The 15,784-nt window shown below is 34.0% G+C and overlaps 1 long non-coding RNA gene across 1 annotated transcript in view; it reads left to right on the forward strand.

Annotated features, from left to right (window-relative positions):
* The window catches only part of LOC120234405, a 39,628-nt gene extending 24,056 nt beyond the window's left edge, over window positions 1–15,572 (forward strand). Inside the window, exons 2-3 of the long non-coding RNA XR_005529080.1 lie at window positions 6,718–6,811; window positions 11,886–15,572. This is a non-coding gene — a long non-coding RNA (uncharacterized LOC120234405). The remainder of the gene's footprint in view (window positions 1–6,717; window positions 6,812–11,885) is intronic.
* The last annotated feature ends 212 nt before the right edge of the window (window positions 15,573–15,784 follow it).

The raw sequence follows: 15,784 nt of genomic DNA on the forward strand, positions 1-15,784 counted from the left end.
GAAATAAATAAAAATATTAAAAAAAAAAAAAGAATTGGGAACTCCTACAAAACAAGTTATTGAGTCCGTTATATTTCTTGTTGGTGATCCTTGAGGCAGTTGGATACAAATTAACAAGTTTGGTTTGGTGTTGTGTTTTGTTTTCTCTTTAGTTAAGAATTCTTCAGTTAAAAGAAGGCCAACTTGAAGACGTTTGAATGATGTGAAGTAATAACAGTATTAAAATCAACATTTTCAATTAAGTCATAGATTAAAAGTTCCTGCTTGGGGTTGAGGGTCTATGTTTTTATGCTTGAAAGGGTCAGTCTACAAGACTAGCAAAGAAATGTGAAATAAATATTCTTGTTATTTTATACTTCTAACTTAAATCTTTTGATACATTATTGTTAATTGGGGGGGGGGTAGTGGTACAGAAACTACCTAGTTAAGAATTTAGGAAGCTATTTAATTATAAGTGTTGCAGGTTGATATGAGGCTTTGTGTCTTAGGACCTCAAAATAGTTTAGTTGTGACTTGAGTTATATCACCCCCTTTACTTAAGAACATATTATCCAGTCTTAATATATTCAGATTATTTTGTGGGACATTAAACTCCATTACATATCTTTATGAAGATTGCTTAAAATATATTAAGATGGGGGTGCCTGCGTGGCTTAGTCAGTTAGGCGTCTGACTTCCACTCAGGTCATGTTCTCATGGTCCATGGGTTTGAGCCCCGTGTCGGGCCCTAAGCTGACAGCTCAGAGCCTGGAACCTGTTTCAGATTCTGTGTCTCCCCGTCTCTCTGCCCCTTCCCTACTCACACTCTGTCTCTCTCTCGAAAATAAATAAACATTTTAAAGTCATCAGTAAGACAAATATTTAATTTGACAATTCCTATTTCTAGGTTGAATCAAATATCATATTTAAAGTCTAGGATCTGAGGTCATGAAGTACTGGTATAGAGAAAGGTAGTATTTTCTTGTAAGACAGTGTTCATCCTTTTAGGATATTGGTGGCAGTTTTGAAACAGAGGGGCATGATGTATAGTGATCTCCAACCTTTCTCTAAGATCTATAATTTTATTTGAAAATTTTCTTTTAACATATTTATATTTGAGGGCGGGAGAGGGAGAGAATATGAGTAAGGGAGGGACAAAGGCAGGGGCGGGGGAAGACGGAGGATCCAAAGCAGGCTTCACACTTTCACACTGACAGCAGAGAGCCCCAGTGTGGGGCTTGAACCCACAACCTTGAGATCATGACCTGAGCCGAAACCAAGAGTCAGATGATCAACCAATTGAGCCACTCATTGCTATTTCTGTCCCCTTATTTGTTCCTTAGAATAGCTTATCCTTTCTGAAATTTCTCTTATTAGGAACAAAAAGAAAGTTTATACATAACATTATAATGTGTATAGTAAACAGTTGATTATTGATCAAAATGGCAGTATGAGAGTTAACAGTACTATTTTATCCAAATACCTAACAATCAACTCTTGACTTAACTAAGTCACTTTTCTAGTCTATGAAGGTACAAAAGTGTTACTCTTTCAGTTTATTTTAACTTTGGGAGTCTATAGATATATAAAAATGGGTTGCAGTAGCTTTCTGATCACACTTCCATAGACTAAGGGAGTTCCGTAGACTAATGTGATTCCCTAGTTTTTAACTACCTAAATCTATTCTCATTATAAAATATAGCTAGTTTCACAAACCAAATAAAAATCTTCAGCATGAGCTTCAGTTACTATAAGAAAGGAGAAAATGTTAAGGCTGTCTCTAGCCCAGTCAAAATTGAGATGTAATTAATACTACTATTAAGCATTACTGTTGTTAACGACCTCAGAGAATAGTGTAGGATTTGAATTTAGGTAATTACAGTATTCTCTGTTTGAGAGTAATATTGCTAAGAGATACAAGAAAATTTATGTGTATAAAAATACTTTTGATTATTGAGAGCTTTTATTAATGAATATACATTCACTGACCTATGCCCAGTGATTAAAGTTGGGTATTCCGTGTGTGTGTGTGTGTGTGTGTGTGTGTGTGTGTTTTAAGTAAGCTCTTTGCACAACATGGAGCTTGAACTCACGACTCCAAGATCAAGAATTTCATGCTCTACCAACTGAGCCAGCCAGGTGCCCCTAAAGTTGGGTATATATTTGACTGAGCTTCCTAGCAACCTGAAATAAATTGCCTAAGAGAAACTTTTTCATCTTTTCAGTACTGGGCTCTTCAATTTCCTACAATCTCTTTTTGAGGAGCATTGAATGAAGTAATCACTATTCTCAAAACCATTCTTACAATAAATGAGAATTTTATATGACCCACCCCAATATATGATATTGTTGATCTCTTTTATCTTGAAATATATATACTCTTGGTTTCACTGAAACCACACTGGCATCTGTTTTCTTGACATTGGCTACTTGGAGGGCATTTGAGAAGTGTAGCTCCATTTACCCAGTGTTGAGGGTCTGTTATGTGCCCAGAACTCAGCCGTGGGCATCAGAGTTGTGGATGTAATAAAATGTGGCTCCTACTTGAAGGTTTTGGATAGTAATGGACAAGAATGGTGGTGGTATTTTAGGCATCAGTGGAAGTTGGGTATAAACTGTGTTAGACTGGGGAAGAGAGGACAGAAAGAAGACTACAGTAATATATACGAAGGGAACAATTCTGAACTAACAAGTGGCAGTAAGAATAGGGAAGGGGAGACTTAACTCTGGAGATAATTGGGAATTGAAACATGGAAGGGACATAGTGAGTGATTGTGGTAGTTGGAGAAAGTAGCTAAGATGCCTCCTAAGGTTCTTGTTTGGGGGGCCAGGTAGATAAATGTACTTCTATTCTTAAATCATGATGATGGCATATATTACATTTAAAAACATAATGAATAATATGCCCATATTATGAACCATTGTTGAATAGGTTTAAGTTTATATGTACATTATAAGAAAGCTTAAATTATACCTTTTGTTAATTTAGAATTTTTCTTTTCAAGTTGAAATGGTCTTAGCCATGTTTCTTTTTTTTTTTTTTTAATTTTTTTTTATTTCTAGGAGAGAGAGAGAGAGAGAGAGAGACAGCGTGAGCAGGGGAGGGTCAGAGAGAGAGGGAGTCACAGACTGAAACAGGCTCCAGGCTCTGAGCTGGCAGTCAGCACAGAGCCCGACGCGGGGCTCGAACCCACGAACCGCGAGATCATGACCTAAGCGAAAGTTGGACGCTTAACCGACTAAGCCACCCAGGCGCCCCAATCTTAGCCATGTTTCTAATAAGCAATTACTACGGTGAAGCTTATGGCTAGGATATACTTAAGAGAGAGTGTAATTTATAATTACTGTTTTTGATGGGGAGAAGGGTCATACACAAATACAGAAGGTCTGATTTAGAGTTTTGTTTCATCTTTTGTGGCCATTTTTGTGCATATGCTAGGTATTGTTTTTAAGAATGCAAAGGTAAATAAAATAGCTGTTAGTCTTAAGGAGCTCAGACACTAGTAATGGACAAAGATATATAAATTGATAATTGTGATTGTACAGTATGTAAGTGCTGTAAGAGAAATAGACACAGAAGAAGGAACCTAATGTCTGAAGGTAAGGAGAAGATGGGAATAGGGAAAGCTTCCAGAGATGATTTCCAAACTGATTTTTAAAAAAACTTTTTCCCACCTTTTAATTTTGAAGGTTTCAACCCTACAGAAAAGTATAAAAAAGAGGACAAGGTGGGGGATGAACAAAGTGGGTGAAGGGTCAAAAGGTAGAAACTTCCAGTTATAAAATAAGTAAGTCATAGGATGTAATGTTTAGCATGGTGCTTATAGTTAATAATACTGTATTGCATATTTAAAAGTTGCTAATAGACTAGATCTTAAAAGTCCTCATCACAAGACAAGATTCTGTAACTATGTATGGTGATACATATATACTAGACTTATTTTGGTTATTATTTTGCAAAATGTACAATTATCAAATCGTATTTTATACCTCAAACTAGTATGTCAGTTTTGCTTCAATTTAAAAAAGCAACATAATACCCTCCAATTCCATCCACGTTGCTGTAAATGGACAGATTTCATTCTCTCATTGCCAAGTAGTATTCCATTGTGCGTGTGTATATTTGTGTGTGTGTGTGTGTGTGTGTGTGTGTGTATACACACATATATATATATACACATATATAAACCACATCTTCTTTATCCATTCGTCAGTTGATGGACATTTAGGCTCTTTCCATAATTTGGCTATTGTTGAAAGTGCTGCTATAAACACTAGGGTATGTGTGCTTCTATCTATAATATGCACATACCTATGTGCACTTCTCTATCCCTTGGGGAAAGTGGGTGATGGGCATTGAGGAGGGCACTTGTTGGGATGACCATTGGGTGTTGTATGGAAATCAGTTTGACAATAAATTACAGCAAAAAACAACAACAACAACAACAACAAATACCTAAGTTTCATCAGTTGCTAACATTTTGTTATGTTTATTTTTATTATGATATATACTGGATATGAGAACCATATGTAAATAAACTGCTGACAAAATAACACAACTCTTAAGTATTTTAGCATGCATGTCTTAAAGAAGGACATGCTACTCTAAAACAATTTTACAATTATGTTTAAGAAAATTAACGTTAATTCAGTAATATCCAAAACACAGTGCATATCCACACTTTACCAACTATTTGGAATGTCTCCTTTTTTCCCCAATCCAGCATACCATTAGTTTATGCTTTATATTTGGTTTTTATATCATTTTAGTTTTTTTTAAATGTAGAACATTCATTTTTTGTTTTTTCATGACATTAACTTATTTGAAGATACCAGTTATATAGAGTTTCACATTCTGGATTTGCCTTGATAGCTCCTATGACTAGATTAAGGATCAACATTTTTAGTGAGAGTCCTGCATGGGTGATGTTTATTTCTCACTGCATCACATCAAGGGATACATGTCAAAGTTGTCACAATTTATTGGTGATGTTAAGTTTCATCATTGGTTAAGATTGTGATTACCAGATCTCTCCATTTTCCTCTCATAATAAGTATGTAATCTATCCTGTAGTCGCAACAATTTTTTACTTAGTTGTTTTAGTATCCATTGTTGACCCTTGCCTAAATTGTGCTGACAGTTACAAAATGGTGATTTTCTAATTCTGTCATTCTTTCTGCATTTATATACCTGAGAGTTGTAAAGAAGATCTCCTCCCCAGCGCCTATCTCCTAACATATTGCTATGAACTCATATATTTTTAAATTTAATTCAGATTGTTAGTCTTTGTGATTATCAGGTTCCATATTTGGCCAGTGGAAACACATTTAAGCCAGTTTTTGTACATTTTGACATGTTTTCAGGCATTATTAAAAGGAATCCCATATACCTATGAATTTTCTTATTGCAGGTCTAGGATCAGTCCTTTCTTCTGGTAGCCATAGTTCCTTTTAATGGGCAATGGTATTTTAACTAATTAAGGTGTTTTAAGTAAGTAGAAGTCCGTCTGAGTGGTAGGTTCAAAAGATGGCAGAAAAGACAAAGAGATGAGGAACAGCATGTTTGATGAATAGAAATTTTAAGCAATTTCAAAACGTGAAGTAAAGATAAGAGTTGAATAAAAATGAAGAGCTGGTGGATTGTTCTTCACTATTAGTTTTACCTTGAGGAAATGTGTGTGAGAGAGTACTTCAAGCCATATGACTAACATGAGTGAATAGTCCCAGTGGATTTAAATTTAGATAATTAAAAAAAGATAAAATACTTATCTTAAATCAAATACATTATGAACAATCAGATACTTTTTTCTGATAAAACATAAAGCTATGTCAAGATTATAGTAGGTGGTCCATCTTAAGTAGGAAAGCAGAGTATGTATAAACTCTTGCTTCTGGGATAGTTTGATATAATTTAAAAAAGAAAAGAATACATAGTGACATTATAACCCTGGAGACTAGATTTTTATCAGGATCAAGAGATTAGAAGCAAGAAGAACCTGATAGAAGAATATTGCCATTGTATAGGTAAGAAATGATAATGGGAAGATCTGAAGTAATAGGGAAGGAGATGTTAGTTTACATATGTTTTCTGAGTATACTAAACAAAAGCTAAAATCAAATCCCTCCCCCCGTAACCAAAAGGGAAGGAAGAAAAAAGGAAATTAAGAAAACTAAAAGCTCACAGCATTACTCTTTGTGCATATTTGTATTTGTGCTTCCTCTAAAAAATCAAAATTTTATATTAATAGTAGGTAAATGTTAATGATACTTATGTAAGTTAGTGATACTTATCATTTAGTCTACTTTTCTCATACTTAGGTATGAGTCATCCTTTTTTAGGTTTAGCAGTTTTGAATTCCAGGCTGGTATCTTCTGCTACTCAGCTTGCTTTAGCATTGTTGGTGCTGTTGTTAAAGATTGTGAAATAGACCTTCTAAAAATCAGCCCAAGGAAAAATCAGGAAAGTAAATAATCCTCCTGAAATTATATTAAATTTTCATGACAAATAGAATTTTTTGAATTAACTTCTGTTTTAGATTATCAGCAAATTCAAGAACTGAGAACAAGACAGCGTAAATTGAGATTTAAAGAGGAAGATTACTTTTTTTTTGTTTTTTACAAATATGTTATTAGATGTTTTGAATTGTGAGAGTCTTTAGTGGCAAACTTTCTGAAGTTTTTGTATTTATGGAAATAACATATGAGAAGTATTTAGACAGCATCTGTTTCTGCTTTTAGACTGGGCTGGTTTAGATGAAGATGAAGATGCACATGTCTGGGAGGATAATTGGGATGATGACAATGTAGAGGATGACTTCTCCAATCAGTTACGGTAAGTTTTAAGTCAGATTTTATATAGCTCAGTAGTTCTTTTAATTTTGATTTGCGTTTCCCTAATAACTAATGATGAGCCTATTTTCATATATTTGTTGGTGATTTGTATATCTTTGGAGAAATAATCTGTTCATGTTCTTTGCCTGTTTTTAAATTGGGATTTTTATCTTTTCGTTGTCAAAGTTTTTTTTGTTTTTAAATTTTTTTAATGTTTTACTTATTTTTGAGAGAGAGAGAGAAAGTGTGAGCAGGGGAGGGTCAGAGAGAGGAAGAGATACAGAATCCAAAACAGGCTCCAGGCTGTGAGCTAGCTGGCAGCGCAGAGCCCAGTGTGGGGCTCGAATCCACAAACTGTGAGATCATGACCTGAGTGAAGTCAGACGCTCAACCGACTGAGCCACCCAGGCGCCCCAGAGTTCTTTATATATTCTGAGTGCTAAGCCCTTTTCAGACATATTATTCACAGATATTTTCTCCCATTCTGTGTGTCTTTTCAGTTTTCTCATAATGTTCTTGGCACAAAAGTTTTTAATTCTGATGAAGTCCAATTTATCTCCTTTTTAAGAATTTATTGCCAAATCCAAGGAAACCTTACCGTTATGTTTTCTTCTAATAGTTTCAGAATTTTAATTCTTACATTTAGGTCTAAGACCCATTTTGAATTAATTTTTATAGGTGGTTTTAAATAAGGGTCCAACTTCATTCTTTTGCATGTGGATATCCAGTAATACCAGTACCATTTGTTGTAGAGACCATTCTTTCCTTCCTAATTTTATTTTGATTCAACCCATATGTGTCTGTCATGGCCACAAAATTATCTAAGTGAACTGTCACATACTTTGCTCAAATCAAGGTCTTGCAGTTCTACTGCAATCTTCTAATTTTCTAGTCTAGTATATTCAGAAAGAAAGATGACTTATAATAAATTAAAATTTTTAATAATAATGCAGTACCTTTTGTCCTACACTGCATTTTTCATGGCCTCAAAAACCCTATATTCTGAAGACATTTTAGTACTTTGCTGGAGACTAAACAATTGTATCTATCACCTTTCTCCCCGTTTTGGAAATAGCACAATTTACCTTTCACTGTTACTCTGGTACTTTTACAATTCTGCATGATTTCTCAAAATGGCTGACTGTTTTTGACTATATCTTTTTGTTTTTTTCAGTACCCTGAGATGTAATTATTCAGAATCTAGAGATTTTTAAACTACTTTAATGCAGTTTAGAGTTATCTCACCTGTCTTAGTTTTCGTTTTTGTGTTAATGATGTTTTTCCTGATGCAGTTTTATGAACAATATAGGAACAATAGCTGTTAAGCAATAATTCTGCTTTTTCTCTAAATCTGTTAATATCTATTCCAAGCATTGGATCTGTCCTCATTCTTGTTTATTCATGTATGAACTTCAAAGCACTTTTTGTTCTTTGTATAGCTCTTAATACATTCTGCGATTAAATTCTGTGTGTACAAATTTTTGCCTCCTTTCTGTTTGCATTTTGGTTTATATTGTTTTAAAACTGAGCAACATCAGAGAACACTCTTGCTACCTTTAAAAAATTTTTTTTAAAATATTATGTTTATTTTTGAGAGCAAGACAGTATGAGTGGGGTAGGGGCAGAGAGAGAGGGAGACACAGAATCTGAAACAGGCTCCAGGCTCTGAGCTGTCAGCACAGAGCCTGACGTGGGGCTTGAACCCACAAACTGAGATCATGACCTGAGCCGAAGTCGGACGCTTAACTGACTGAGCCACCCAGGCGCCTCTGAGTTCTTAATCATATATCAGTTTTTTCCTTTTCTGTTACCTAGAAATTTTTCAAGTTGAAGCTAAATGAGTTCACAAAGAAACTCAAATTTCTCCAGAATGTGTTTTTCTTTTTTTTTTGTCTTTCAAAGTCAGAAAATAGCACTTTTCTCTTAAAAATTAAATCATTATTAAATACAAGCATCAGGAATCTTTTAGTAGTAAATATATTGATAATTGGATATTTTGTCATGACTGCTTCTTGCCTTTTTACTGGTTTGGAAATGGAGCATTATTCTTATAATATTTGTGGCTTGTGTTTGTATAATATACCTACACAGTGCTCTTATGTTTTCTTGTGTTCTACCTTTAGGTTTTTTTATTTCCTTAAGAATATAAATCCTGATACTTTTATTAGTGAATAAGATTTTCCTTTCTCTGTTTGAGTCATGAGTTTTTTCTGCATGGGTATTGATATATCACCAGTGCCAAGAAATAGAACTTTCTGTACTGGCAGAAATGTTCTATAAAGCTGCCCCATCCAGTACAAAACCCACTAGCCACATATGGCTATTGAGCACATGAAATGTACAGCTGATGAATTGAGTTTTTAATTTAATTTTAATATATAGCCACATGAGACTACTATATTAGACATTAAAGCCTCATACAATATTTTTATCTTTGCTTTAAAAAAAATTGTCATAGTTACAACAAGTCTCTAGAGATATTCTTCCCAGTCTGTTAAATATATAGATGTTTAATGTAATATTATAAAGTATGGTAAAGAACATGTTTTACTGCATTCAGATATTATATATAGGTCTTAATCCCTCTAACTTTGGAGAGGCAGTACATTTTCTAGAGTCCTGCTGATTCCCTGGGTCCCAACTTCAGATCTGCCTTTTATTAGCTACATACCTTAGCAAGGGCTTAGCTTGCCACTTTCCATGTTTTTCTCTTCAGTCTAATTACAACAAATGTATAGAAGTAGAGAGAAAACGGTCACCTGTGTCTCCAAGTAACCATAAATCATTATAGAGAAACAAAGGTGTCAGAAACACAAACACGGAATGACTTTTACTTCTACTTCTTGGAGTTACTTGGAGACATATTCAGTAGAAATGGGTAGGATTATGAGATTTTCCTAACCTTGCAGTACATGTTACATAAGAAATCCAAGAAGCCAATATCGTTCTTGATTTACTATGTCACATATAAACACCATCCTATAGCAGAGTAGTTTCTTGGATAATGAAAGGAGTTCTCAAACCAACCAGTGGCTCCTAGTCTTATTCTTGTTTTCTTGAAAAAGAAATGCTGCCATTTTTGTTTCAAATAGTGTACATTCATAGGGGTGCCTGGATGGTCAATTGTTGAGCATCCAACTTCGACTCAAGTCATGGTCTCGTAGTTCAAGCTTTGCATCGGGCTCTGCTGACAGCTCAGAGCCAAGAGCCTGCTTTAGATTCTATGTCTCTCGCTTTCTCTTCCCCTCCTCAGCTCGTGCTCTCTCTCTCTTAAAAAAAAAATCAAATAGTGTACATTCACTATGTGGGTCCTATGATGATATTCCAGTTGTGCTGGATTTGTTTCCTCTTTCATCTCTTTGTTGGATTTTTTTTTTTACTCGCCAGGCTGATGATACTAGGGTGTTCGTCTTGGTTTGTGTTTTGTATTTAGTGGCCTTGACTTATTTTCATTTATTTAAAGTTCTAAGTTATCTCTTACAAAAAACTTTTCATCTTCTCTAAAAATTTAGCTAACAGAGAAGCATATCATAATCTCCTTTGTGTTTGTAAACAGTTTCTAAATGTGTAGTCACCACCTTCTGACAGGAAGGCAAGCACAAACCTGGACAGACTTGGTGTACTTGTTAACTAAATTGTAAGCTGAATTTCAGGGATGTTTTGTTGTTTTTAAGTAGAAAACCTGAAGGACAGATACCTTCAGTTTCCTGAAAAGGGGCAGAAGGCAAGGGAAGCATTTTGGTTAAATTTAGCAAAGGAAGGGTTAGAGTCAGAAATTTACTCTCATCTTTTGACTCCTAAATGGGTGTTTTACCACCAGCCCATACCACCCTCTACACCTAAGCAGAAGACAAAAATGTCTTCTATCAGTAATCTCTGGCCTAAATAATTCATAGACTTTAGGCCAATATTTGTATTATTAATAACTGTAAACATTTTAGTGAAACTTGAGGAAATGAGTAATATGTATTATACATCATTCCTACCATGTGTTTATTGTGTTGTGTTTACATTGGATAGTGTGATAATGTCCAAGCTAAGTTATACTTGAGAACAGATGTCAATTTATCTTACTGTATGTAGTGGGGTAGGGCACGTGATCATACTTTACAGTTACACAATGTTTTGCCATATTTTGGCCCTGAAATAATTTTGTTGCAAACTTCTATAAAATTGAATTGTGGCAGAGAAATTAACTGGTCATATTTGGAGTGGTAGTTTAAGTAGCTGAAATTGATTACAGGGCTAAACGTTTCTGTGCATCTGTTTTATACAAGACAGATCAACAATTGCAGTTGATGTTTTCAAAGTATGACTGAAACTTGAGGTTGAATAAATCACTTAAAATTATAAACAGTATCAAAAAAATTATAAACAGTATCTTTAAAATTATAAAAAAGTATTTATTATAAATTTTTGAGGTTTTTATCCACATTTAAAATTTAAAAGGTAAAGTCTTGTTTAGTATTTTATAACTTATTATATATAGATTTGCCTACATATAGTTAATGTATAAAATTGGCATGTTCCTTTAAATTTGATTAATAATATTTATCTTGGTTAGAGCAATAGATACATGTCAGTATGAAAAGCAGTCTGTTTATTCTTTAGGTGTAAATAACAGTGATACCTATTATGATTATAAAATTCCTAAAAGTTTGGTACCAAGTATCTTGTGTTCTTAGCCATATTGGCTGATAATTCTTAAAATTTGTTTAGATATTTATTATGAATAGGACATTTGTATGGTATTTTGAAGATATTTGGAAAATAGCAAATCTCTCATATTTTTCCATCAATAGACTTACCAGAAAACTAAGGAATATAAAATAATAAGTTTACTAATGGGAAAGCAGAGTTTTATTAGCATTATGTTGATTCACATTCAGTTTCCTTCTTAATACAGATTTCTTTTAAGGGAGTAAAGTAAAGCTACTTGGTAGTATTTTAAATTGGTGCCTAGGCTTTAGCTCATTGTTTTTATTAATCATATTATTTGTAAAAAAAAAAAAAAAAATCTGTTTCTTTATCATAAAGAATGTCTGGTGATTTTGTTGCTTTGTGTTTTTTTATAGAGCTGAACTAGAGAAACATGGTTATAAGATGGAGACTTCATAGCATCCAGAAGAAGTGTTGAAGCAACCTAAACTTGAACTGTTTATTAAATTCGAGGATGGAGAACCCAGGATGGGACACTTAAAAAAGAAATATGTTTATTTCATTAGCTTCTTGGATTTATTTTTTGTTTTTGTAACACACAAAATAAATGTTTTGATCTAATCTTTATTTGGTTCAGAAGTCTTGATCTTTTACTTCTAGTCATTAATTTACTCATACTATTAATGATTTTCCAGGACTTTATTATATAGAGACAGTAAATTCATCTGATTCCAATTCATTACCTTTATTTAACCACATCAGTTTAATGTGAATCTTATTTATAAGGTTACTTCTTTTAAGTTACATTTAACCTTAATCTCATCTGTATTTTGAAAGCTCAGGACACATTTGCTGACATCTCTAAGGTGACCCTTTAAAACATATGTTTTAAAAATATTAATCATTTTCAATTGCTGTAATTAGCTCCTGAGCCATTAATAATAGTATTAAAAGTTGATAGAGTACTATTAGTACTTAAAATCAAGTGGTTTGATCATAGTTCTAAGAACAGTGTCCTTTGTCAAAACTGGGGAAGTAGGATCAAGATACTTTGTTAACAGGCATATTCTCAGGTACTACATAGTAGATCCATTTAATATAATTAAATTTCTGCAAAATGATTGTTGTTGCCACATCTACTTTTGTGAGTGGAAGATAGAATTTAGTTGGTAAAAGATTCTTTCTGTTAAGATATACAATGAAGCTAATGTACAGTTTTTATTGGGATATTCTCAAACTTGAATGTGTTACTTATTTAGAAGGAGAGCTTTTAGAACTGTTGAGTACTTTAAAATGTAAAATGCATGTAACATGATGTAGTATTGACACCAAAATAGAGTTGGGTGCCTGAAATATAATTTATGCCTCAAAATGATTTTGAACCTAAGTAAGTTTTCTCCTCCTAAGACAGGCATAATTCTGCCTTGCCTACCTTACAGAACTGCTGAATGATCAGATAAAAAGAACTTTGGAAAGTGTAAAAGCATCTTATATATTTGTAATCCTGTAGTATAGCACAGGAAATCATGCTATTATTGAGGCATGTGCACAAATATTTTGATGGTGTATATATTTTCAGTAGTCAGTGACTATCTTTAGACCCTGTATCAGTGGTCACCTTGACAGTGTCAGATCATTACCCAGAGGGATGACCACCTCATGACTTTAAATTGGTGCAAGGTCCAATTTTGAAAATTTAGAGGAATTGGGAAGAGGCTTTAATGGGTTATCACTAGTTATATAGTGTTTTGTCCTTAATGAAACTTCAGAATTAAAGCATTTTCTTCTTAAGGATTGAGTACCTAGAAATTGATATTTGGCATCAGGATGATGAAGCCATCAATGGTTGAAAGTGAGACTAGTCAAGCAGCTGAAGAAAATTATTTTTATGGGATTTTACAGTTAATCAACTTCTTTAGCTTTTGATCTTCATAACAGCCCTGCCAAAGCAGGCAGGAAAAGCCTATCTATTGTGAACATTTCATCAAATAGAAAACAGCTTCAGAGGAAATAAGGAAGTGAATAGGTTGTCAGATAAAAACTAGAATCCAGTTTGTTTTTATTTTTCCTTCCTCATTTTCAATAATCACTTAATTCCATTTGAAATAGTTTTGAATTCAAGTTCCTCTAAATTTTCAAAATTCTTGGATCAGAATTATTGCCATTGTATGCCATGTTTTTTTAGCCTACTTCCATTTCATGTTTAATTAAGAGAACTATGATAATGAGCCAACAGCACTCTTTTGAAAGATTCTAAGATGTTAATAATGCCTTTTTATGGCATATCATGATCTACCCTGTACCTTTTGGCAGAGAGCTAACAATTTACCCTATTCTCTGTCTACCCACACATACGGTGCTGGGAAGTTTGGCTTGAGTTTCCTAGCTGCCTTAATGGCTCTGGTTATATTCCACCTCTAAATCTTGGCATGGGCTTAGATTTTGTTCTGTATCTGTTTCTTGCTTTATCCGTACTATAATCTCTTTAGTAATTTCATTCAGTCTCAGTTGCATAAAAGAAAGAGAAATCTCCATATGTGTAATTTCATTCTCTGTTTTCAGTCTTGCCCTTTCCTTAAAATTGCAAGCTTTTATATCCACTAACAGCTTGAACAGTATCTAATAGATATCTTAAAGTTCAGAGTGGAAACAGAAGACTTTATTCTCAAATATGATTTTTCTTCCAGTCTCTCCCATATCAGTAAATACCCCACTTCCTTCCCAGTTGCTGAAACCCAACGCTGTAAGAACTGCTCTGAATCTTCTTAGTATTTAATTTATTGGCAAGTTCCGTCAACATCTTCAATGCATATCCCATGTCATAGACATCACTGCTTGTTGTCTACCCAGCATCTATTTCCCCCTTCCTCTTTTCTAACAATCATTTTTTCCCTTAAGTATTCGTCCTTTTTTCACATAAGCCATGTGACTCAAGGCAAGTCAACCCCATTCCCAGTTAGAGTGGGCTCTGCTTGATAATTTAGTCAGTTTCAACTCCATTTCTCATACAAATGAATGGATGAGGGATGGACAAGCTTGAGATATGAGTCAATAAACAGGGCTAAGGGCATCTGGCAAGGAGGAATCCTGGCTTTTGAAATAGACACATAAAGTAATCTCTCCCTCTTGGTATGAATAAGGAGCATGTAGTTTCAATTGCTAGTAGCAGTCATCTAACAACTTCCACTCTAAGGCTTAAGATGATTAGAAAATCTGGAAGAATGCAATTCTTTGATAATATCATTGAGGCTGCTCTGGCACTAAGCTTCCTGTAAAATAAGCATACAAATTGTATTTAAGAAACCTTAGTTTGAATATTTGGTTACTTGTATCCAAAAACAACTGATAAATTCAGAATCTATCTACTCCTGCTTCCTAGTATCTTGATCTAAACCATCACCATCAGGCACTAGGATTTACTGCAATGATAACCTAACTAGTTTCCCTATTTTTTTTTTTTCTACCCTACATTTTTTTTCTGTAGAAAACCGGGATCTTGTTAAAATTTAGATCATGTCACCCCTTTCTTCAAATGCTTTCAGGTGCTCCTTAAAGCAGCCTAAAACTCCTTATAAAGCCCAATATGATTGGCTTCCTCCTATGTCAAGTTACATTACTTGATTTTCAGTAATGTTTTACTTTGGTCACTTCTGAAGAGTAAATTAAAGCTAAATCACTAAGCAGAAAGTCATTATACTCAAATGCTTGAACACACCAGGGGTCTTTCCACTGATTGGTCCCTGGAATGCTTGTCCTCATCCTCCAAGACAGGCCTTCAGAAGGATTGGCAGAGTCAGTATAGACCAGGAAACAGAGTAGACATTTTTTTTTTCCTAAACAATGAGAGGACTTCTGCCTTCTTGGTTACAAGACACAAATCCATGTAATAAGCCATATTATCTCATTGGTTGTATCTAGACAATCAAACCTTGTATCCTGCCAGAAGAGGTCAGTAGGATCACCAGTGCCTGTGAAATAACTTTTCCATTGTTGCCTGCAGTGAATGTCTTGCAAAAAAACTTTGTAACTTCTTGCTTTGACCAAAATATGACATCATTGTTCAGTAGCTATTCAATAAACTAATCACATGAATCTTGTTTATATTTTTAAGAGTAATCCTTAAGATGAAATCATGTGCTTTTATGTATAAATAAGTAAATAAAGATAAATAGGATGTTTGAACTTTATAGATCTCATACTCAAAGACTCATGGCATTGTATGTATAGAAACCTGTGGTCTAAGTTAGTAGGATAGGTCTTAATGATTTTGTTGATGATATTTCCAAGTAAAGGGATGGACAGATTTTTATGAAAA

The sequence above is a fragment of the Hyaena hyaena genome, unplaced genomic scaffold, assembly GCF_003009895.1.
Source record: "Hyaena hyaena isolate Hyena2069 unplaced genomic scaffold, ASM300989v1 scaffold_109, whole genome shotgun sequence".
Lineage (NCBI taxonomy): Eukaryota > Metazoa > Chordata > Mammalia > Carnivora > Hyaenidae > Hyaena > Hyaena hyaena.